Source organism: Meles meles, chromosome 4 (genome assembly GCF_922984935.1).
Source record: "Meles meles chromosome 4, mMelMel3.1 paternal haplotype, whole genome shotgun sequence".
Lineage (NCBI taxonomy): Eukaryota > Metazoa > Chordata > Mammalia > Carnivora > Mustelidae > Meles > Meles meles.
This window is the reverse complement of record NC_060069.1, coordinates 95362899-95389660: the sequence shown is the minus strand read 5'-3', so window position 1 is coordinate 95389660 and position 26762 is coordinate 95362899. Positions and strand designations below refer to the sequence as shown.

At 35.1% G+C, this 26762-nt stretch overlaps 1 protein-coding gene and 1 pseudogene across 8 annotated transcripts in view; one reads left to right on the top strand and one right to left on the bottom strand.

Moving 5' to 3' along the window:
- The window catches only part of STXBP5L (syntaxin binding protein 5L), a 428205-nt gene that overhangs the window by 355978 nt on the left and 45465 nt on the right, over positions 1 to 26762 (top strand). The window lies entirely within an intron of this gene.
- On the bottom strand, positions 17708 to 18477 carry LOC123939998 (annotated as a pseudogene).

Sequence of the window (26762 nt, the reverse complement as noted above, 5' to 3'; positions counted from 1 at the left end):
TACTTCATCAAATACCAGAATACCTGCCTTACAGAACAGCAAAAGTCTTTGTAGAAATTTACAGAGAGGATAAAAAAGGCATCTAACCTCTTCTAACAGGGGTTTTACTATCCTTATAACTACCATGTTTCATTCAAAATTAGGAAATGTAAGATCAAAGTTATAATGAATTTTTTTTACTTAAAGGAATCAAAAAAGTAACTGTCAACACAAATATTAATAATCAATTTTAAAAGCTTATCAAAATGTTAGCTATATCTGTCTGTAATTGTATCTACATCTAATTTAACAACTGTGGACAATATGGTCTCTCTTGTGAAAAATCTGAGATACATCTCAGGAAATACTTCTTGTGGAAAGGTCCCTAGTGAAAGTCCCATAAGTTGGATAATATTAATAAAACCATAAAATGTTATTTCTCAAAATGTGATCTGCCAACCTCTTTGTATCAGTATCACCTTCTTAAAAATTCTTGCTAATCTACTGAGAGTACCTGGAGGTGGCCCCTAAGTCTCCGCAGACACTTTTAAGATCTGGCATGTGAGAACAAGAGTTACTTACTCTATTGCTCCAGAGGTTAGAACTGGGATAAATTATAAATGGTAAAGGAAAGTAATTTGAGCTCACATAGAAAGAAATTTTGTAGTAATATAACAACCCCAAATTGGATTTTTTTATACCTTTATAGTTTTCTATAGTAACTATTTAAACAGACAGGATATCAAGAATGTTGTAGGAGAAATAGTTCCATTGAATGAGGTATTGGAGTAAAATTCTAAATTCTAGAGTAATTCTAGAGGTATTGGAGTAAAATTCTAAGATTCCTTTGAACCAAGATTCTCTTTTTTTGTGCAATGTCCCGAGCCAGAGTGTAGTGAGAAGTTTCTGTTAATCATTTTCTCCCCTTCAGCTAACAATATGTAATGACAGTGGTGTATATACTTTAGCTTAGAGAACAGTAAAAATGAAGAAATTCAGAGAGTGACATTCTCAGGGGCACATTGCAAAGGTTAATACGTATTGTTTCCATTCTATACATTTCCAAGACAAATTGCCATACTTATCTTCCAACCCAAATTCCTCAATATTCCTGTGTAACATATTTCTCTAACACTTAAACATACTTTCTCTGTCTGCTTAACCTTTTTCAGAGTAACTCCTATCTTTTGATTTTAATGTTTTTTTTCCCCAACATCTATTTAGAAACACTCATTGTCTACCTACTCTGTGTCGGTACTTTATTAGGTATTGGGAATACAACCCCCACCTTTGGAGAACTCAGTTTCAGCATATTAATGAGGAGTAAAAAAAAAAATCAAGTATAATAAAATGTATTAAGTGTAATAAAGGAAATGTACACAAGGGGCTGTGAAGGTTAAGATAATGGCATCAGATGAAGCCTTAATTTTGGAACTACATTCAGAAAGGAGGAGATTTTTGAGGAGTCTTGAAGAACAAGTAAGAGTTTACTAGTTATCTGGACACAGGAGCACTGCTCCCTTCCCTCCCCAAAAAAGTATACTAGTTGGACAGGTGAGGAGCTCATTCTGTGCATGAATAATAGACATCTATTATTAACACTGTTATTAAAGTTCCCCAGTTAATCCTGCCATGAATCATTCCCTTTCCCTCCCTCAGTTATACTACTGAAGATGGAGTTTGTGAGGGGACCTCAGTTTTCAGGTTTTCTACAGAAAACCAAAAAGAGGTAACAAAATGGAGGAGGGGATCCAAAAAACTAGAGCAGATTTGGGAGCCAGAGTTAGTAAGATACTAGAATATAGGATGTGAATTTTCCATCAAAAAGAATAGTGGGAAGTGGGAGGGCATGTGACATTGTGATCTTTGTTATGTATCTGGGCTTACTGAGCAATAGGCAGGAACTCTTTGCCCTCTTTTTGAAAACATCTTTGTGATCCATTTAAAAATAATACTATATAGATATGTTGAAATGCCATATTTTTTAAAGATTTATTTATTTATATGAGAAAGAGAGAGAGAGAACGAGCAGGGAGAGGGGCTCATGGAGAGGGAGAGTAAATCCATGTTCATGGATTTCCCGTTGAACATGGAGCCTGTTGGAGGACTCAATTCCAGGATCCTGAGATTGTGAACTGAGTCAAAACCAAGAGTCTGCCACTTAACTGACTGAGTCACCCAGGGGCCCCAAAATACCATATTTAAAAACAAAATAGAAACAAGATAAATTATGATACAAATCCTTCCATTATTATTAGTTATTTAAAAAATTAGAGACTACTGTAAATACTGAACACACCCCGCTCATTCAGGTTATCTGAACTGTGAATTTACAAAATACATTTGCAACCTCTTATGAAGCATATGACATATATTTAGTTTGCCATATTTTGATATAAATAACTTTCACTTATGCAAATTCTAAACCCAAATTACTAAAATTTGATTTCTTTGTTGTGCCTTAATCTTAATAGAATTATTTTTAATGTCTCTTTATAGCAACACTTGCCTGTTGCTATTATTTTTATTAGAATGATAATACCTAGGTTTCCTTTTTCAAGTAGTTTAGCATGGAATATAGTAGTCAGCAAACCACAGTCCACAGGTCAAATCCAGCTTGCCATCTATCTTGGTATGATTTGTGAAATAAGAATGGGTTTTTAATTTTTAAATGGGGGGGAAATCAAGAGATAATATGTCATGACCCATAAAAATATATTTAAGTTTATAATATATTTAGGCTTTCTAAAACCTGTTATAAAATGTATCCCAGTATATTCCAGTGGAAACATTAAAGATAGTATCAAGAATATCATTTGGCAGATAAGATTAAGCTATGAGATTAAGCTACAAATTGATGAAGGGATTTTTTCAAAGTAATATTATATAACAAAATTCAGAAATTTGTGAGCCAGGTTTTTTATTTTAAATTGAATATTCTTTCAACTCTGTCTTCTGCATCTTTATTTTAAAATAACTTTCCTATTTGTAAAGAAAAATCACTGATTAGAAGGTATAAATTAACTGATGATATCAATTAGAATCTTAAAGTATTGACGAAAAACGTCTAACATGATTTCCCCTTATGCATTTCTATGATAACATGCATTCCAGTTAAATATTTTGAGATACACAATGTGAAATTTTTATTAAGGAAAGTTTTAAATAAATTATTTAATGTTTTCTTAGTCTATTCAAACATTGTCTGATAGCTTGATTTATAATATAATTAAATTCATTTTCAAATATTTTTTTATTTTCAAGATCTTATGTACTTAATTTTTTTTTTAAAGATTTTATTTATTTATTTGACAGAGAGAGATCACAAGTAGACAGAGAGGCAGGCAGAGAGAGAGAGAGAGGGAAGCAGGCTCGCTGCTGAGCAGAGAGCCCGATGCGGGACTCAATCCCAGGACCCTGAGATCATGACCTGAGCCGAAGGCAGTGGTTTAACCCACTGAGCCACCCAGGCGCCCTTATGTACTTAATTTAACATTGTAATATTGAACACTGAAGTCATTTAATCTGCCATTGGCATGGTAGTTTCTTTAACTATATCATATACATCTATGATAGAATTTTCTATTTCAAAAATATGTTGAGAGTTTTATCATCAGTTTTTACACATCAGTTGTTTATTAAATGAACTCATACATTTGTTGCAATATTTCTTTACCTATTAGATCGATCTGAAATAGATTTTTGGTTCTTTCCAAATTAAAAAAATCACATCTCATACCACATGTGAAAAAAAATATGCAGAGATATACTTAATTATTTACTGTAAGAATAATTGCTTTTCTCATGTTTCTGTTTACATATTAAATATTGACTACTGAATGATGACAAACTAACACCAGACCAGACAGTTCTTCTGCTTCTATACATATTCATTAAATATAATGCTCATCAGGATTTAATAATTATACTGTAAAAAAACTATTCCTCCACACTCCTCTTTAATTTTATATAATTAACAACTGCCTTTTTCCTTTTTCTGTTGTTTCAGTTAAAGGATCAAGAAAGTTAAGTCTGCCAACAGATCTTAAGGCTGATCTTGGTATGGTACACCAACAATTTTAAGTTTTCTTATATTCATTTGGCTGAACATTTTTACCAACCAGTCCATGAATGAAAAGTTTCCTAGATGGCAGTGTTTTATGGCTTTTCAAAAAGGCTTTCTTAAAAATCACCATACAGTTCTGTTGGCAGCATTCAACATTTCATTTGTGAACAATCATTTTACAAAATTATGTTTGATAAATCATTATACACCAAGATATATAAAGTTTCATTTCTTTTTAGCATGAAAATATTTTTTTGTTATTCTATTTTTTTATTTTCTATATTTTTTTCCCATTTTATTTATTTATTTTTTCAGCGTAATAGTATTCATTCTTTTTGCACAACACCCAGTGCTCCATGCAAAACGTGCCCTCCCCATTACCCACCACCTGTTCCCCCAACCTCCCACCCCTGACCCTTCAAAACCCTCAGGTTGTTTTTCAGAGTCCATAGTCTCTTATGGTTCGCCTCCCCTTCCAAATTTTTTTTTTTAATAAACATATAATGTATTTTTATCCCCAGGTACAGGTCTGTGAATCGCCAGGTTTACACACTTCACAGCACTCACGATAGCACTTACCCTCCCCAATGTCCATAGCCCCCTCCCCCTCTCCCAATCCCACCTCCCCCCCAGCAACCCCCAGTTTGTTTTGTGAGATTAAGAGTCATTTATGGTTTGTTTCCCTCCCAATCCCATCTTGTTTCATTTATTCTTCTCCTATCCCTCTACCCCCCCATGTTGCTTCTCCATGTCCTCATATCAGGGAGATCATATGATAGTTGTCTTTCTCTGATTGACTTATTCACTAAGCATGATACGCTCTAGTTCCATCCACGTCGTCGCAAATGGCATGATTTCATTTCTTTTGATGGCTGCATAGTATTCCATTGTGTATATATATACCACATCTTCTTTATCCATTCATCTGTTGATGGACATCTAGGTTCTTTCCATAGTTTGGCTATTGTAGACATTGCTGCTATAAACATTCGGGTACACGTGCCCCTTCGGATCACTACGTCTGTATCTTTAGGGTAAATACCCAGTAGTGCAATTGCTGGGTCATAGGGTAGTTCTATTTTCAACATTTTGAGGAACCTCCATGCTGTTTTCCAGAGTGGTTGCACCAGCTTGCATTCCCACCAACAGTGGAGGAGGGTTCCCCTTTCTCCACATCCTCTACAGCATCTGTCATTTCCTGACTTGTTAATTTTAGCCATTCTGACTGGTGTGAGGTGATATCTCATTGTGGTTTTGATTTGTATTTCCCTGATGCCGAGTGACGTGGAGCACTTTTTCATGTGTCTGTTGGCCATCTGGATGTCTTCTTTGCAGAAATGTCTGTTCATGTCCTCTGCCCATTTCTTGATTGGATTGTTTGTTCTTTGGGTGTTGAGTTTGCTAAGTTCCTTATAGATTTTGGATACTAGCCCTTTATCTGATATGTCGTTTGCAAATATCTTCTCCCATTCTGTTGGTTGTCTTTTGGTTTTGTTAACTGTTTCCTTTGCTGTGCAAAAGCTTTTGATCTTGATGAAATCCCAATAGTTCATTTTTGCCCTTGCTTCCCTTGCCTTTGCCGTTGTTCCTAGGAAGATGTTGCTACGGCTGAGGTCGAAGAGGTTGCTGCCTGCATTCTCCTCAAGGATTTTGATGGATTCCTTTCTCACATTGAGGTCCTTCATCCATTTGGAGTCTATTTTCGTGTGTGGTGTAAGGAAGTGGTCCAATTTCATTTTTCTGCATGTGGCTGTCCAATTATCCCAGCACCATTTATTGAAGAGGCTGTCTTTTTTCCATTGGACATTCTTTCCTGCTTTGTCGAATATTAGTTGACCATAGAGTTGAGGGTCGATTTCTGGGCTCTCTATTCTGTTCCACTGATCTATGTGTCTGTTTTTGTGCCAGTACCATGCTGTCTTGATGATGACAGCTTTGTAATAGAGCTTGAAGTCCGGAATTGTGATGCCACCCACTTTGGCTTTCTTTTTCAATATTCCTTTGGCTATTCGAGGTCTTTTCTGGTTCCATATAAATTTTAGGATTATTTGTTCCATTTCTTTGAAAAAAATGGATGGTATTTTGATAAGGATTGCATTAAATGTGTAGATTGCTTTAGGTAGCATAGACATTTTCACCATATTTATTCTTCCAATCCAGGAGCATGGAACATTTTTCCATTTTTTTGTGTCTTCCTCAATTTCTTTCATGAGTACTTTATAATTTTCTGTGTATAGATTCTTAGTCTCTAAAACACAACAGTTCAAAATCTGTGGGACACAGCAAAGGCAGTCCTGAGAGGAAAATATATCGCGGTACAAGCCTTTCTCAAGAAACAAGAAAGGTCTCAAGTACACAACCTAACCCTACACGTAAAGGAGCTGGAGAAAGAACAAGAAAGAAACTCTAAACCCAGCAGGAGAAGAGAAATCATAAAGATCAGAGCAGAAATCAATGAAATAGAAACCAAAAAAACAATAGAAAAAATCAATGAAACTAGGAGCTGGTTCTTTGAAAGAATCAATAAGATTGATAAACCCCTGGCCAGACTCATCAAAAAGAAAAGAGAAAGGACCCAAATAAGTAAAATCATGAATGAAAGAGGAGAGATCACAACTAACACCAAAGAAATACAGACAATTATAAGAACATACTATGAGCAACTCTACGCCAACAAATTTGACAATCTGGAAGAAATGGATGCATTCCTAGAGACATATAAACTACCACAACTGAACCAGGAAGAAATAGAAAACCTGAACAGGCCCATAACCAGTAAGGAGATTGAAACAGTCATCAAAAATCTCCAAACAAACAAAAGCCCAGGGCCAGACGGCTTCCCAGGGGAATTCTACCAAACATTTAAAGAAGAACTCATTCCTATTCTCCTGAAACTGTTCCAAAAAATAGAAATGGAAGGAAAACTTCCAAACTCATTTTATGAGGCCAGCATCACCTTGATCCCAAAACCAGACAAAGATCCCACCAAAAAAGAGAACTACAGACCAATATCCTTGATGAACACAGACGCAAAAATTCTCGCCAAAATACTAGCCAATAGGATTCAACAGTACATTAAAAGGATTATTCACCACGATCAAGTGGGATTTATTCCAGGGCTGCAGGGTTGGTTCAACATCCGCAAATCAATCAATGTGATAGAACACATTAATAAAAGAAAGAACAAGAACCATATGATACTCTCAATAGATGCTGAAAAAGCATTTGACAAAGTACAGCATCCCTTCCTGATCAAAACTCTTCAAAGTGTAGGGATAGAGGGCACATACCTCAATATTATCAAAGCCATCTATGAAAAACCCACCGCAAATATCATTCTCAATGGAGAAAAACTGAAAGCTTTTCCGTTAAGGTCAGGAACACGGCAGGGATGTCCATTATCACCACTGCTATTCAACATAGTACTAGAAGTCCTAGCCTCAGCAATCAGACAACAAGAAGAAATTAAAGGCATCCAAATTGGTAAAGAAGAAGTCAAACTATCACTCTTCGCAGATGATATGATACTATATGTGGAAAACCCAAAAGCCTCCACTCTAAAACTGCTAGAACTTGTACAGGAATTCAGTAAAGTGTCAGGATATAAAATCAATGCACAGAAATCAGTTGCATTTCTGTACACCAACAACAAGACTGAAGAAAGAGAAATTAAGGAGTCAATCCCATTTACAATTGTACCCAAAACTATAAGATACCTAGGAATAAACCTAACCAAAGCATGAAAATATTTTTGAATATTGAATAATCATGCATATGGACCCTATCCTTGGTGACTGTAATCATGTAAATGAGCATCATTTTTTCCCAGAATTATTTTTCCTATTCTGCATATTAGTATTTGTGTAGAATTAGTGCTATTTAACAACAACAACAAGAACAACAACAAAAGCATGATACGTAAAAGAATGGAGCCCTAGCTTTTTTTTTAATTTTAGAAAAGTTACACAAAATTTGATTCACTTTTAGTTTATTAATCGTGGGGGTCACAGACTTATTCATAATTTAAGCTCTGAAATAAATAATGCTTTATTAAATAGATCTTCATAAATTTTTCCTTTACAACTTTTATCTGCTTTTTCCAGCATAAGTTTTTATTTAGTTTAATTACTTTTGTTTTCATCTCTTTATTCTAACTTAAAGCCATAGCATTAAATCCTGCTAATGTCATGGTTAAAACAACAAAAGTACAATAATTAGTCTTTGCATTACTTTTCAGAGTTTATAAAGCTGCTTCACATAGACTATTTTACTTGATTTACTTAGCAGCTCCTTAAAGTTGCTCTTGGTATTCCCAAACTTTTTTTTTTCCTCTTCAGAGCAGAAACAGTTTATGTTAATAAATGGTAAAGATTTGAAGCTAGGTCATAGAATATGTTACCCAAAGTTTATGGAGCATATTCACATATCTCACCTCATTGTATCTAAATTAAATAATTGTTAGACAACATATAATTTATTACATTTAATATCTAATTACATATAATCTTTTATGGATTTGATTAATTCATGTTTTATAAATACAAAGCACTAACATATTAGGTAATATTATCATTAGTTCAATATTAAAGAAATTGTTATACATTGGCATTTTATCATTATAATTGATAATGGATATCAAAGGAAGAATCAACATTATAGTTCTATTTATTGAAAGTTCTATTTTTGTGTCAGATACTATGCTAAATGTTTGGACATATTGCCCAAGACAAGGTAGTTGATATTGTTCCCACTTTATAAATGAAGAAAGAAAATTCCTAACCGACTCCCATACTTAATTAGAAATAGCAAAGAAAGCTATTAGTTATAATTCTGATCTGGAGATCAGTTAGCATAGTTGTTATTAATAAACATTAACAATTTCTACAAATGTTAGTCTCTCAAAGTCTCCAGTTTCTCAAAGTCTCCCTCCCAACAGCTTCATTCCCACTATCTTCATGCATACTTTGAGCAAAGATAAATTATGAAAATTCAGATATATAGAAAATTGTCAAGTGCTTGTCTCTTTACTAAAGGTTTTTTTGCACTTAAAAGGATTAACAATAAAATCTCATTAAATCTCTACTTCTAATTGTTAATATACTTTCTTTTTAAAAAAAATAAAAATCCCAGAAAAAAATCATAAGGATAAATATCTATATAAATGTAAATTCTGGCATACAAAATCTTGGTATAACATATATCTAGATTGCTTGTAACATGCTTCGGGACATTATTTTCCAGTAGTATATAATTCATTAGTGAGGAGGAAGATGTTTAAGAAGTTATTGCCAAAGGCCAAATGAGGGCCTAAAGTAGAATAACAACAAAGAAAATGAAGAGAAAAGCAGTCCCCATGGGAGAATTTACAACTGATGGGATTACAAACAGTGGGTGAAACAGGGTTCGTAATGCATAGGAAATAGGAGGAGTCAAGACTGACTACAAAATGTTAAGAATAGTTCTCATGGAGAATATCTGGTTTGAGAGGAAAGGAAAATGAGTTTGAGTTTCTACAGGGACATCCATGTTAACCATTCAATGAGAAATTAGAAATTATTGATAACTTTCATTTATATCAAAGTATTAGTAACTCGGTACATGAACTATTCACTGAAGACAAAGGGAAAAATGACAAGGTGTTGGAGAGTTTTAGATACTAATGCAACTTCTTTGTTATAATAATCCTTAAATAAAGAACAGTTTAACAATAACAGTAAAATAATAGTAGCAGCAGCAAAAAACCTCATACCTAATGCAATTAGAACTCTTAAGTAGTTAGCATTTTATGAGGTAATTGCCAGATTCATGGGAGATTGTTTTATACCTAACATTTTTTTTTAATTCGTTTATTTGTTTATTTACAGCATAACAGTGTTCATTGTTTTGGAATCACACCCAGTGCTCCATGCAGTACGTGCCCTCCCTATTACCCACCACCTGGTTCCTCAATCTCCCACTCCCCCCCAACCCCCCACCCCTTCAAAACCCTCTGGTTGTTTTTCAGAGTCCATAGTCTCTCATGTTATACCTAACATTTTTACATTGAGTGGAAAACTATCTTGTTTCTCTTTTTTTTTAAAGATTTTATTTATTTATTTGACAGACAGAGATCACAAGCATGCAGAGTGGCAGGCAGAGAGAGAGGAGGAAGCAGGCTCCCTGGCATCATGACCTGAGCTGAAGGCAGAGGCTTTAACCCACTGAGCCACACAGGCATCCCTTGTTTCTCATTTTTAACAAAAAAATAGACTTTTCTCTTTCGTAACAATATTTTGATTTCAAAACCTACAAATCAATTTTATAGAATTCAAGACTTGAGTGTACATAATCCAGGGGCTGGCAAATATTAAAAATATATTGTTATAAATGCATGATAGAATACTATAAATGAAACACTTTAGAGTATATTTATATTTATATTTACACTATAAGTACTATAAATGAAACCCATAAGCCCTTAAAAAGTATCTATTACAAGATGAATTCTAGCCAACAAAAAGATGCATGAAGAGGCCATGGTCAAAGAACTGTAATGATTATTTAACTTATTTAAGTGTAGAACTAAAGTCAAGCAACAGTGGCAAATTTGATCACAAAATAGAAGAAACTTAAAATCCGTCATAATATAGAAACCGTAATGAAATTTTAAATTTGAGAGATGGAATGTAGAGAGGAGGTTAGAGTTGCCAAAAAGAGAATTCTATAGCTAAATTTGGTGGTTAATTGTTGGTAAAGTGAGAACAAAGACAAGCAAAGGAAGAACTGCACTAATTTTATTTTTCATAAGGGGAAATAAATTAATATTCATAGATAACAATTTAAGAAGAAAAATACACATTCAAAGTCACCACTAGAAAAAAGGTAAAATACTCCAAAACTTCACCAAAGGAGAATACATATAAAAAAAATCAGGAAGATACAACCCACTATAAAGTGGGAGAGTACAACAGAACATGTTCATGTTGATTGTCTAGAGTCTTCAGGTTCTTCACTTTAAAACTCTCGCTGCCCTGATTCTAGCTTTCTACATTTTGAAAACACCAAGAATATTTTCACCACAACTTTTTACCAGAGCCATTCACTTGTCCTGCTTAGTATACTCAGATCGCCCTTAGCCACAATAACCAGAGTTCACATTTGTAAGAATGGGAGCCAGTGGGTGAAACCTCATGAACTCCAGGAACACAATGAACACATTACAGGTATTTGTTGGTCTTTCAAGAATGACCACATTGTCCTTTGCCAGAGTCAGAAAGATGGTGTCGGGAAGCTAACCCTGCTCTTCAGAATTACTTATGTAACCATTTTTCTGAAGTCACCCCCTCTAGAGAACAAATTTGCTGTGAATAGTGAAGCGCAGTTCATTTCTGTTTATTACTTGAGCATGAAAATGGCAAGTGGGTAAGCAAACACATTAAAAGGTCCTTGGTTTGGAATGGCATCCCAACAATGTTTTCCTAGCAGTAGGATTATGTGACTTCAAATGCAGAGTGCTTCTGTATACATTAAAGAAGTAGATGAAGATGAACCAGTATACTGTAGGGCAGCAAGGTGCATTTTGGTTAGCTGATATCTGTTCACTGGTACTGGGAGCTCGGTCTTAGCTTCACTTTCCCTGCCTATGGGAGCTCTGTGACCTAGGTCAACCATGACAGCAATGTGCCTATTGCTGATGCCTCAAACGGTGTTCAGGTTTCATCTGAAAACAGTTGCTGCCACTCCTGAATGCTGAATCAATTATTTGTCTCAGACAATAGAGCGTTGTGTAGCTCTCAGCCATGATTGCTACCCAGTGTTCTTTAACTAAGGTGACCATGGCTCTAGTCTCCAAACTGGACATTCCAAAACACAGCATCCAGCACAGCAGGTTAGCTATGGAATACTTCCAGAACATGGACAAGAGAGTCACAACTGAGTACTACATCACAGCATCAGAGATATTGTGCCAGAAGAGATAACATTACTCAAATGGAAAAGCAAGATTACTGAAAATTCTGCCCCACAGGAATTAATGGAGCCATGACAATTTGGGATTTCAAAATCTTAGAATCTTCTCTCCAAGCCCTTCAAATAATTTGAAGCTGAGTGAACCTCTTTGACCTAGTATGACAAATAGCAACTGACCTCAAGTCTGTCATTTACATGATGGTGAGGAAAACCAACCACAAGGAAAGAATGAAAACATATATCATGCAAATATTATTTCTATGTTGTGTTTAAATATCATTGGCAAATTTTTTTTTTTTTGCTGTTTTATCCCATTCTTTACCAAAGCTGCTTTTAAGCAGTTCATTATGGAAAATTGTTTCATTAACTTAAGAGGGGAGATGAGGTGGTATGTAAATTGTCACATAGAAAATTAATGAAAATAATCAATATGTTCTCTAAAATAGGACTAGGATGGACTGTCTCTCATGTCAGTAGATGTCGTAAATTAATATGCTTTTATTTTAAGAAAAAGACTTTTCAGCATTTATCACATAATAAAATCCAACAAGAGAAAATCTAAAGCAAGGTGATTCAAAGTTTAGTCCTCGGATATATTAGACAACTACTGGCAAAAATAAGACAGGAGTTATATTAATATCTAAGTTGATTCCAAGACAAAGTACATTAAATTAGAGTGCTTATATTTACAGTGATGAAATGTACATCCACAATGGTGTTATATGCAACTACTGAATCATTGAACACTACATCAAAAACTAATGGTGTAGTATATGCTGGCTAATTGAACATAATAATAAGAATGAATGAAAATAAATGACAAAATTCATAAAATGAAAGTGTAAACAGAAAAAAATTAATAAACCAATTAATGTGTATTAATAATTGTGCTTCAAAAACCATAAAAGCATAAGAAGAAACAGAAATGTAGTAATATTGAGAGATTTTAACATAATTTAATGACAACTCAACAAAAAATAAGAAAGAATACTGAGGAAAAAAGAAAGTTTACATGGAAAAGTTACTTCATATATATTGAATTTTATATCTTAGAAATATTATTTTCAAATCAAGCAGAGAGAGTTAAGTATCATATGGTTTCACTTATTTGTGGAGCATAACAAATAATATGGAGGACATGGGGAGATGGAGAGGAGAAGGGAGTTGAGGGAAACTGGAAGGGGAGATGAACCATGAGAGACTATGGACTCTGAAAAACAACCAGAGGGTTTTGAAGGGGCAGGTGGGGTGGGAGGTTGAGGAACCAGGTGGTGGGTAATAGGGAGGGCACGTACTGCATGGAGCACTGGGTGTGATGCCAAAACAATGAACACTGTTATGCTGTAAATAAAGAAAAAAAAAAAACTGGAAAAAAAATATTATTTTCAAGTACCCATTGAAAAATTTACAAAATTTAAACCAATATCATATTAAAGCCACAAGAAAACCTCAATACTTATGGACTATTTCAAATTGTATTCCTTAATTACAAATTAATGACATAAGAAAAACAAAATGTAGAAAACAGAAACAAACCCTAAAGACTGAAGGATTTTAAACCCTCACTTGTGTGAGGGCCTCGTTTCTCACTAACTAGATCAGTACAAAATTTTTGTTTCAGATCTCTAGTAATAACAAGAACTCTGAAAATTATAGACTAAGGATTTAGAAGCTAGTGGAATAACTATAAAACTGCTACAGTAGAGAGTAAAGAAGGGAAGGTAAAGAAAAATTCTGGCATGCTACAAAAAATTTACCATAACAATTCATTCCAGTTGAAATTAATTTTATTAAGAGAATAACAAAGACTTCTTATTCTCTTACACCATACACAAAGATAAACTCAAAATGGATGAAAGACCTCAATGTGAGACAGGAATCCGTCAAAATCTTAGAGGAGAACATAGGCATTGGCCACATTCAACATAGGCCATTGTGGCCATTCAACATTGGTCACTGCAACTTCTTTAAGACACATCTCCAAAGGCAAAGGAAACAAAAGCAAAAGTGAACTTTTGGGACTTCATCAAGATCAAAAGCTTCTGCACAGCAAAGCAAACAGTCAAACTAAGGGGCGGCCCATGGAATGGGAGAATATATTTGCAAATGACACTTCAGATAAGGAGCTGGTATCCAAGATCTACAAAGAACTTCTCAAACTCAACATCAAAAAACAAGTAATCCAGTCAAAAAATGGGCAGAAGTCATGAACAGACTCTTCTCCAAAGAAGACATAAAAATGACTAACAAACACAGAAAAAATGTTCAACATCAGTAGCTATCAGGAAAATACAAATCAAAACCACAGTGACATACCACCTTACACCAGTTAAAATGGCAGAAATTACAAAACAGGAAACAATAAATGTTGACAAGGATGTGGAGAAAGGAGAACCCTCTTACACTGTTGGTGGGAATGCAAACTGCTACAGTCACTCTGAATTACAGTATGGAGATTCCTCAAGATGTTAAAAATAGAGCTACCCTATGACCCAGCAATTGCACTACTAAGTATTTACCTCAAAGATACAGAAGTAATGAAAAGAAGGGGCACATGAACCCCAGTGTTCCTAGCAGCAATGTCCATAATACCTAAACTGTGGAAGGAGACGAGATGGTCTTTAACAGTTGAATGGATAAAGAAGATGTGGTCCATATATATAATGGAATATTACTCAGCCATCAGAAAGGATGAATACCCACCATTTGTATCAATATGGATGGAACTAGAGGGGAATATGTTAAGTGAAATAAGTCAAGCAGAGAAAGACAGTTATCACATGTGGATATGTTCCACATATGAGAAACATATGTGGAACATAGGGAATAGCACAGAGAACCATAGGGGAAGGGAGGGAAAACTGAAAGGGAAGAAATGAGAGAGGGAGATGAACCAAGAGAGACTATGAATTCTGGAAAACAAGGGTTTTCAGGTTTTAAGGGTTTCAGAGGAGAGGATGGGGGTATGGAGTAGCTGGGTGATGGGTATTTAGGAGGGCATGTATTATGAGGAGCACCAGGTGTTACATGCAACTAACAAATCATTGAACACTGCATTAAAAACTAACGATGTACTATACAGTGGGTAACTGAACATAATTTTTAAAATAAGACTTTTTAGAATGCTTAAAACATGATAAAAATAACTAAATTTTAAAAAGATTAATAAACCATGAATCTAAAGCAAGCCCAAATGATAAACCAGTTAAGAAACTTGGATAACAATGGGGGCACCCAGGTGGCTCAGTCAGTTGAGCATCCAATGTTTGATTTTGGCTCAGGTCATGATCTCAGGATCCTGGGATTGAGCCCCACATAGGAATCTCTGTTTAGCAGGGAGTCTGCTTGAGATTTTTTCTCTCCCTCTCCTTCTGCCCCTCCCCCTCAAGTTCTCTTTATAATAAATCAATCTTAAAAGAAAAAAAAAAGAATCTTGGATAACAGTGAACAAACAGAGTCCATCAACAAAGAAATAGAAATTATAAAAAGGAACAAAGTAGGGGCACCTGCATGGCTCAGTGGATTAAAGCCTCTGCCTTCAGCTCAGGTCATGATCCCAGGGTCCTTGGGATCAAGCCCTGTATCTAGCTCTCTACTCAGCAGGGAGCCTTCTTCCTCCTCTCTCGATACCTGCTTCTCTGCCAACTTGTGATCTCTGTCTGTCAAAGAAATAAATAAATATTTTTTTTTTTAAAAGGAACAAAGTAGAAATTCTGGAGCTAAAATTACAATAGCTAAAATGAAAAACTCACCAGAAAGTTTCGACACCAGATTTGAGTAGCAGAGAAAATTGTCCAGCCTGAAGTACAATTGAAATTACTGACATTGAAGAACAAAAGTAAAACAAAGGAAAATGAATAGAGATTAAGGGATTTGTGAAACATTATCAAGCATACCAACATATTATGGGAATACTTGAGAAGAGAAAGAGAAGAAGAGAAGAGAAGAGGGAGAAGAAACAATATTTGAAGAAATAATAGCTGGAAACTTCTCTAACTTGAGGAAAGACATAAGCCACACATCCAAGAAATTTTTCAAACTCCAAATATAATAAACTCAAAGAGATACTCACTCAGATGCATTATAATCAAACTTTACAAAAAGAGGATCTTAAAAGCAGCAAGAGAGAAGTGACTCATCATGAATAAGAAATCCTCAATAATTTTGCTAGCCAAATACACATAAGAAGCCAAAGAGGCCAGAAGGTAGTGGGATAACATATTTTAAGTGATGGAGAAAAAACAAAGAATTCCTATATCTGGTAAAATGTTCTTTCAAAAATTAAAGTGAAATTAAGACATTGCCAGACAGACAAAAGCAAAGAGAGTTCATGACTGGTAGATCTTCCCTACAAGAAATACTAAAGGGAGTTCTACAGACTGAAATGAAAAGGCATTTGACAGTAACTTGAAGACATATAAAGATATAAAGAACAGTGGTAAAAGTTAACTACATAGTTAGATATAAAAGCCAATATTATTATATTTTTGGTTTTCAACTCTTATTTCCTACATGATTTAGGAAAAGATAGAAATCTTTAATGGGCATGTAATAAATAAAGATATGAAGACAACAATATAAAGGGAAGTGATGGACATTTAAAGCAACAGAGTTTTGTATGCTATTGAAGCCAAATTGGTAGAATTCAAAAGGCATTGTTGTACATTTGTAACCACCAGCATAACCATTAATAACTAAAAAAATAAATAAATAAATAAAAGGAAATATGAAGGGAATAAAAAGATACACTGGGGAAAATTAAATCTAAAAGAAGGCAATATTGGAGCAATTTATGAACAAAATATACTTCTGGAAAACAAATAGAAAAATGGCAGAATTTCTTCCTTATCAGTAATTACTTCAAATGGATTAAACTCACCAATTAAAAGACAGACTGGCAGAATAGATTTAAAAATATATAATCTAACTATATGTTATCTACAAGAGAGTCATTTTAGATCAACAAATAGGTTGAAATTAAAAGGATGGGAAAAGACTCCTTGCAAGTAATGACCAAAAGAGAGTTTGTATGGCAATACTAAGACCAAAATAGACCTTAAGTAAAAAACTGCTACAACAAACAAAGAAGGATAAAAGAGTTAATTTAGTGAGAAGATAAAACAATTACAGACAAATGTGCATAAACAGCAGAGCCCAGAATATATAAAGCAACATTGAAAAAATTGAAGGGAGGATTAGACTAATTAGAAACTAATTATTAATTAGAGAATTAGTAATAATAGTTGAAGAATTCAATAGCCTGCTTTCAATGGTGCATAGAAAATCTAGCCAGAAGATTAAACATGAAATAGAGAATGTGAATAATGCTATAAGCCAACTAGCTTTAACAGACAGAGTACTCCACATAACAATAGAATTGCATACTCTTCTCAAGTACACATAGAACATTCTTGAGGCTAAAACATATTTTAGGCCACAAAAGAATCCTCAATAATTTTTTTTCCTAGGCAAAAAATTTTATTAACCTTGTTTCAAACATTATTCCCAGGCTTCTTCAGCTTAATTAGCTGCAAAGAATGAATTGTATATAAGCAAAAACTGAAAAGAGCTGCAGTATCCATGGAGCTTGGTCTTAAAAATATTAGAGATCTAGATTTCATCAGATCCATGGACAAAATTTTAAAAAGCAGTCATAATATAAAATAACAGTTCTCAGTAACTTCAAGTTTTATCTTCTTCAGAATTTGACTCAATTCAGTTTCCTTCATTCTTGGAATCTTCATTAAAAGTCTCTACAAGATCTGGAACTTCATTATCATCATCCTCTCAGGTAGCAAGTGGTGTTTTCCATCCACAGAATTGTTTGGGCAGAGCTTCAGCAAGTCTTCTTTTTTTTTTTTTTTTTTTAAAGATTTTATTTATTTATTTGACAGAGAGAGATCACAAGTAGGCAGAGAGGCAGACAGAGAGAGGAGGAAGCAGGCTCCCTGCGGAGCAGAGAGCCCGATGCAGGGCTCGATCCCAGGACCCTGAGATCATGACCTGAGCCGAAGGCAGCGGCTTAATCCACTGAGCCACCCAGGCGCCCCTTCAGCAAGTCTTCTTAAACTAGTCAGATTGTCCACACCAAGTTGGTTTAAGATACTGGGTAGCACTTCTGTCAGCTGCTTTGTCTCAGCATGGCCTAAAATGGTGAAAGTGTTCAGTGCCAGCAATGCCTGAACTTTGGGGTTGTTAAAGTGATCACTGTTCCTTGGTTTGTGAACATACTCACTTCTTCAATATCAGAGATATTGTTTTCCACTAACTTCTTTAAGGAAAACTGAAGTTTGTTTTTTTTTTTTTTTTTTACCATCTGCTATAGCTGTTCTATGAACCACCTTCTTGTTTTGGGAAGTAATTCCTTCTCCACCAATGCGCACTTGTGCTTGCAGTTTGGTGAGCTTCTCCTGGTTCGTGATAGTTTCTTTCATCTGAGGCTCCTGTCCTGGGGTTCTGCCATGAGGTGGAGGAAGAGAGGGCATTGGCTCCAAGCCTCAATAAACTTAAAAAGATTAAAATCAGGGGCGCCTGGGTGGCTCAGTGGGTTAGGCCTCTGCCTTCAGCTCGGGTCATGATCTCAGGGTCCTGGATCAGGCCCCGTGTCGGGATCTCTGCTCGGCAGGGAGCTTGCATCCTCCTCTTCCTCTGCCTAGCTCTCTGGCTACTTTAAAAAAAAAAAGAAAAAAAAGATTAAAATCATACAAAGTTTTTTCTCTAACCACCAGGAGATGAACCTAGAAATCAGTAAAAACTGAAATTCACAACATTTGGAAATTAAACTGCACACTTGTAAACAGCCAAAAGGTCAAAAAGGAAATCACAAGTGAAATGTGAAATACTTTGAGACACATTAAATAAAAGCAAAATTTACAGGTTATACCAAAAACATAGCTCAGAAGGATATTTCTAACTGTAAATGCCTATGTTGAAAAGAAGTAAGATCCCAAATTAATAACCCAACTCTATACTTCAACAAACTAGAAAAGACTAGCTTAAACCCAAAGCTAGTAGAAGTAAGGAAATAATAAAGATTAAAGATAAACAAAACAGAGAACAGAAAAATAATAGTCAACAAAACCAAAAGTTGCTTCTTTGAAAAGATCAACAAATCAACAAGACTTTACCTAGACTAAGAAAAAAGGAGAGAAGATACAGATAATTAAAATCCAAATGTAAGTAGGGACATTAATATCAAACTTACAGAAAAGAGGATAATACTTTGAACAACTGTACACCAACATTAGATAACCTAAATGAAACAGGAAAATTCCTATAAACACATGAATTTTCAAAACTGACTCAAGAAGAAAATCTCAACATAGCTAAAATAAGTAATGATATTGAGTCAGTAATCAATTTCTAACAAAGGAAGGCCAAAGATGAGATGGCTGGTGAATCCTACCCAATATTTAAATAATTGATCCCAATCCTTCTCAATCTGTTCCAAAAATAGAAGAGGGGTAACATTTCCTCACTCATTCTATGATATCAACATCACCCTAATTTCAAAGCTAGACAACACCACAATGAATAAGAAACCAATATCCCCTATGAATATGTATGCAAAAATTCAACACCATATTAGCCAACAGAATCCAACAGCATATTAAAAGGATTTTGTACCATGACCAAATGGGATTTATTCCAGAAATGTAAGGGTGGTTCAACAGAAGAAAATAAAAGATATAAAAACAGCATTAATAGAATAAAAGAAAAAAAATGATACAGATACATGTCAATTGATACTGAAAAAGCATTTAATAAAATTGACCACTCCTTCATTATAAAAAATACTCAGAAAACTAGGAATGGAAGGGAACTTCCTTAAGCTGACCAAGGGCATTCCTGAAAAACCCACAGACAAGATCCTACTCAATGATGAAAGCTAAAAACTTTCCTCCTTAAAATTCAGTACAAGATAAGGATGCCTCTTTTTAGCACTGTACTGGAAGTTCTACGCAGAGAAATTAAGCAAGAAATAAAAGGCATTCAAAATGAAAAAGAAATGAAATTATCCCTACTAAGAAACGGCATAATCCTGTATGTATAAAATCCCAAAGAAACCACAAAAGAACAACTAGAATAAATGAAGTTAACAAACTTGCAGGGTGTAACATAAATGGGCAAAATCAGTTGTGTTTCTATATACCAGCAAGAAAAAATTTTAAAAAGAATCTATTTAAAAATTCTTACAAGTCTCTAAAAGAATAAAATACCTAGAAATAAATTTAACGAAGGAGGTATTGGATTTGTACACTGAAAACTATAAAACATTGTTAAAGCAATTAAAGAAGCCCTAAATAAAAGATATCACCTGTCCATGGACTGAAAGGCTTAATAATTGTTTAAATATTAGTATCACCCAAAACAATCTAATAGATTCAACCCAGACCCTACCAGAATACCAAAAGCCTTTTTTGCAAAATGGAAAGGATTATCCTGAAATTTGTGTGGAAATGCTGAAGCAAGAAAAACCAAAATAGTATTGAAAAAGAAGAAAGTTGGAAGAATCACACTTCCCAATATCAGTATCTATAGTAATCAAAACGGTGTTACCAGCGTAGGAATACCTATATAGGGATAAACATATATACCAATGGAATAAAATTAAGATTCCAGAAATAAAACCATACATCTGTGACTAGCTGATTTTCAACAAGTTGCTAAGACAATTCTATGGTGTAAAAAATAGTCTCTTCAATAAATGGTACTAAGACAACTAGAAATTAACATGTGAAAATGAAGGTAGACCATTACCTCCCATTACATAGAAAAAATGGATCAGTGACTTAACTTTAAGAGCTAAACTATAAAACTTTTAGAAGAGAGCATAGAGGAAAGTCTTAATGACCTTGGCTTTGGCAGTGGTTTCTTAGCACACCAAAATATAAGCAAAAAGAGAAAAAAAAATGTAAACTGGCCTTCATCAAAATTTAAAACTTTAGTACTTCAAAGATTATTATTAAGAAAGTGAAAAGACTATAGAGATTTATCTGCAAATCATCTAAGGGTCTACTACCCAGAATATACAGAGAACTCCTAAATTTCCACAACAAAGTTAAAAAATGGGCAAAGATTTAAACATTTCTCTAAAAAGGATATAAAGATGAACAATAAGCACATGAAAAGATGTTCAACATCCCTAATCATTAGGGAAATGCAAATCAAAACCACAATGAAATACCACTTCACACACAATAGTGATGGTTACCATAAATAATAATAATGGAAAATAAAAAGTGTTAAGGATATGGAGATATTGGAACCCTTGTTTACTGCTGGTGGGAATGTGAAATGGTACAGCAGCTATGGAAAATACTATGGCTGTTCCTCAAAAAATAAAAATTATTAGATTTATTGCATGATCTAGCTAATCCATTTCAGGGTATATATTCCCAAAAATTGAAAACAGAGTCTCAAAGGGATGTTTGTATACACATATTCATAACAGCAGTATTGACAAGAGTTAAAATGGATCAGCAAAATGTGGAACACATACATACAGTGGAATGCATTCAATTTTTAAGAGGAAGGAAATTCTGACATATGCTACAAGATTCATGAACTTTGAGGCTATTATGCTCAGTAAAATAAGTCAGCAGTAAAAGGACACAAAAATATATGATTTCAATTATATGAGGCACCCAGGGTAGTCAAATGCAAAGAGAATATAGAATGGTGGTTGCCAGGGCCAGGGAGAGGAGGAAATGAGAAGTTACAGTTCAATTAATAATGAATTTCATGTTTACAAGATGAATTCTGGAGATGGCTGGTGATGATAGTTGCAAAACAATATGAATATACTTACTACCAGTGAACTGCACACTTAAAATGTGGGTATGATTATAAATTTTATGTTACATGTATTTTACCATAATTTTAAAATATTTTATTAAAGTTTAAAACGTACTGATCCATGCTACAAATGGATGGAGCTCAGAAACATAAAGTGAAAGAAGCTATACATAAAAGGCCACAAATTACATGATTCCATTTATATGAAATATCGAGAACAGTTAAGTCCCTAGAAACAGAAAGCAGATTGATGGTCACCAGTGGCTGAGGAAGAAAATGGGCAATAACTGCTTAATGAGTCAGTGCTAATCTTTGTGGTGATAAAAATGTGAATTATATAGTAGTGGTGGTTATACAACATTATGAATGTACTAAGTGCCTCTAAATTGTACATTTTTAAATGGTTGATTCTATATTATATGAATTTCACTTCAATCAAAAATGTAGGAAAAATTTCAAAGAACTAGTGAAACAAAGTATAAAATTTAATTAAGAGTAATGTACCAAGGTGAGAAATTTATGTATCATGTTTGCAACTTTCCTCTAAATCTAAAATTTTTCCAAAATAAAACATTTATTTTTAAAAATGGGCAAACTACTTGGATAGACTCTTCACCAAAGAGGATATACAGATGCCAAGTAAGCACATGGGAAGATATTCCAACATCATTAGCCACTAGAGGAATACACATTAAAACAATAATTGACTACAACTAATTAAGTACCCATTAGATTAACTAAAATAAAGATATTGGCAAAACTACCTCATGGTGAAGACATCCACTGATCAGCAGAAACTCTCTTACTCTGCTGGTAAAATCCAAAATGATACAACCACTGTAAAAAGCAGATTGGACTAGGTTTAATATACTTTTAAATACACTTTATTTTTTAAAGTAATTTTAGGTTTCAGCAAAACTGAGTGAAAAGTAGAGTTTCAATATACCCTTGTCTACACACTCATAGCCTCCCCACTAATAACAGATTCCATGAGTGGTACACTTGTTACCATTGACAAACTTACATTAATACATCATTATCACCCAGAATTCATATTTATAGTAGGGCTCATGTGGCATTATATATAGGTCAAAACACCAAGCATATTCATCATTATGGTATAATACACTATAATACAGAATACTACCACTCTAGAAATCTTCTGTGTCAGCCTATTCATCATTCCCTCCTCCTTAAACCCTGGCAACCAACCACTGATTTTTTTGCTATCTTCTTAGTTGGCCTTTTCCAGATTGTCATACAATTGAAACCATACAGTATGTAGCCTTTTCAGATAGACTTAATTTAGTGACATGTATTTTAGTTTCCTCTGTATGTTTTTTGTAGCTTCATTGCTCATTTCTTTTTAGAATATTTCATTGCCTGGATATATCACAGTTTATCCATTCACCTACTGAAGGACATCTTGTTTGCTTCCAGATGTTGGCAATTAATGAATGAAGCTGCTATAAACATTCATGTGCAGGTTTTTATATGGACATAACTTTTAGCTTTGGGGGATAAATACCAAAGAGCATGATTGCTGAATCATATGATAGGAGTATGTTTATTTTAGGAAACTGACAAACTGTCTTCCAATGTGACAATGGCAGGTGCCATTTCTCTACTCTGCCCCTCAGGATATACTGATTTCAGTAAGCAGCACAGTGCCAACAGTGACAGCATAAGCCACTTATACCAATCCTGCAACACCACCCGCCCCCACCGCTGGTAATGCTTTTAGGCAATTGTGCCTGATGACCAGCACAGCTGGCCGCTACCCCAGGAGACCAACCCCCCCCCCCCCAAACACACACATACACACCAGGTCTACTGACCATAGGGTTCTGCAAAACTTCAGCACTTGTGGAAATAGCATCAGGATTCTTTCAACCCAGCAGACCAGAGTACACCTAGCTAAAACTCACCACACTCTGGACAAGGTCAAAACACTCCCCACTGCAGGCAAGGAGAAACTCTGCAGAGGACTGACCTGGGGAAAGAGCAGCCAAAGCACAGCAGCATAGTCCACGTAGCACACACCAGAGACATTTCCGGAAGCACCAGGCCCTGGACATTGTCTGATCTCTTCTTCATAACGCCTTTACTCTCAGAAGCAGGAAACATAACAGGCTTTCCTAACACAGAGAAGATGACAGAGACCTAGACAAAGTGCCAAGATGGAGGAATTCATACCAAAAGAAAGAACAAGAAAAGGTCACAGCCAGGGATCTAATGGAAACAAATATAAGTAATAAGCCTGATCCAGAATTTAAAGCAACAATCATAAGGGTACTAGCTGGGCTTGAGAAAATCATGGAAGACATCAGAGAGTCCCTTACTGCAGACAAAAGAGCTAAACCAACCAACCGACCAACCAACCAATCAGGTTGAAATGAAAAATGCAATATCTGAGATTCAAAACCAACTGGATGTAGGGACCACAAGGACAGAAGAAGCAAAAGAACAAACAAGTTATAAAGAAGTTAGAATTACAGAAAATAAAGAATCCAAACAAAAGAGAGAAAGAAAAATCTTGGATCACGAAAGAAGACTTAGGGAACTCAGTGACTCCATCAAACGCAATAACACTCATATGAGTTCCAGGAGCAGGAGAGAGAGAAAAAGGTACAGAAGTTTATTTGAGATCATTATGACTGAAAACTTCCGTGATCTGGGGAAAGAACCAGACATCTAAATCCAATAGGCACAGAGAATGCCCATCAAAATCAACAAAAGCAGGCCAACACCAAGACATATCCTAGTTAAATTTCCAAAATACAAAGAAATAATCCTAAGAACAGCAAGACAAAGGAAATCCCTAACTTAAAAGACAAGACAAATAAGGTTAACAGCAGACATATTGATAGAAACTTGGCAGGCCAGAAGAAAGTGGCATGATCTATTCAACATGCTGAATGGGAAAAGTCAGGAGCTAAGAATACTCTATCCTACAAGGCTGGATATTCTCCTTCAGAACAGGAGACAAAGAGTTTCCCAGACAAACAAAAACTTAAAGGATTTCATGACCACTATACCAGCCCTGCAAGAAATATTATAGAGTGGGAAAGGAAGGCCAAAAGCAACAGACTAGAAAGGAACAGAGAAAATCTTCAAAAACAATGACAAAACAAGTAATAAAATGGCACTAAGTTAATATATATCAATAATGATTTTGAATGTAAATGGACTAAATGCTCCATGAAAAAGACATAGAGTGTCAGAATGGATAAAAACAAAACAAAACACAAAAACACAAGACCCATCTATATACCGCCTGGAAGAGACTCCTTTTGACCTAAAGACACCTGCAGATTGAAAGTGAGAGGAGGGAGAAATATTTATCAGGCAAATGGATATCGAAATAAAGCCAGAGTAACCATACTTGTCTCAAACAAACTAGATTTTAAACCACAGACTGTAACAAGAGATGAAGAAGGGCACTATTTCATAATAAAGGGGACTACCCAACAAGAAGGAACTAACAACTGTAAATATTTATGCCCCTAACTTGGTAGCACCCAAATATGTAAAACAATTAATTACAAACATAGAGGAACTCATTGGTAATAATACAATAACAGTAGAGAACTTTAACACCCCACTTACTTCAATGGACAGATCATCTAAGCAGAAAGTCAACAAGGAAACAATGGCTTTGAATGACACACTGAACCAAATGGACTTAACAGATATATTCAGAAGAGTCCATCCTAAAGCAGCAGAATGCACATTCTTTTCAAGTGCACATTGTCCAGAATAGATCACACACTAGGTCCCAAATCAGACCTCAACAAATACAAAAAGATTGAGATCATACCATGCATGTTTTCTGACTACAATGCAGTGTACCTTGAAGTCATCCACAGGAAAGAACTTGGAAACCACAAACACATGAAGGCTAAAGAGCATCGTACTAAAGAACGAATGGGTCAACCAAGAAATTAAGGATATAAAAGAGAACATGGAGGGGTGCCTGGGTGGCTCAGTGGATTAAAGCCTCTGCCTTCGGCGCAGGTCAGGATCTCAGGATCCTGGGATCGAGCCCCGAGTTGGGCTCTCTGCTTGGCAGGGAGCCTGCTTCCCTTCCTCTCTCTCTATCTGCCTCTCTGCCTACTTGTGATCTCTGTCTGTCAAAAAAAATGAATAAGGGGCGCCTGGGTGGCTCAGTGGGTTAAGCCTCTGCCTTCGGCCCTGGTCATGATCTCAGGGTCTGGGATCAAGCCCCGCATCGGGCTCTCCACTTGGCGGGGAGCCTGTTTCCCCACCTCTGCCTGCCTCTCTGCCTACTTGTGATCTTTCTCTCTCTGTCAAATAAATAAATCTTTCAAAATAAATAAATAAATAAAATCAAAAAAAAAAAAGAATACATGGAAAGAAATGAAAACATGACAGTCCAAAACTAGAGGGCAAAAATGAACTATTAGGACTTCACAAGATAAAAAAAACTTCTGCACAGCAAAAGAAACAAAACTAAAATCGAACCTTCAGAAGGGGGAACATATTTGTAAATGACATATCTGGTAAAAGATTAGTATCCTAAATCTATAAAGAATTTCTCAAACTCAGCACCCTAAAAACAAATAATCTGTTAATGATTGGGCAGAAGAAATGAATAGGGGGATTTTTCCAAAGAAAACGTACGGGAGGCCAACAGACACAAGAAAAGATGCTCAACATTATTCATCATCGGGGAACTACAAATCAAAACTTCAATGAAATATCATCTCGGACTTGTCAAAATGACTAAAGTTAACAACACAAGAAACAGTGGATGTTGGTGAGGATGTGGAGAAAGGGGAACTCTCTTACACTATGGGAATGCAAACTCGTGCAGCAACTCTGGAAAACAGTATGGAGGTTCCTCAAAATGTTAAAAATAGACCTACCCTATGACCAAGCAATTCCACTACTATGTATTTACCCAAAATATACCAAAATACTGATTTGAAGAAGGACACGCATCCCAATA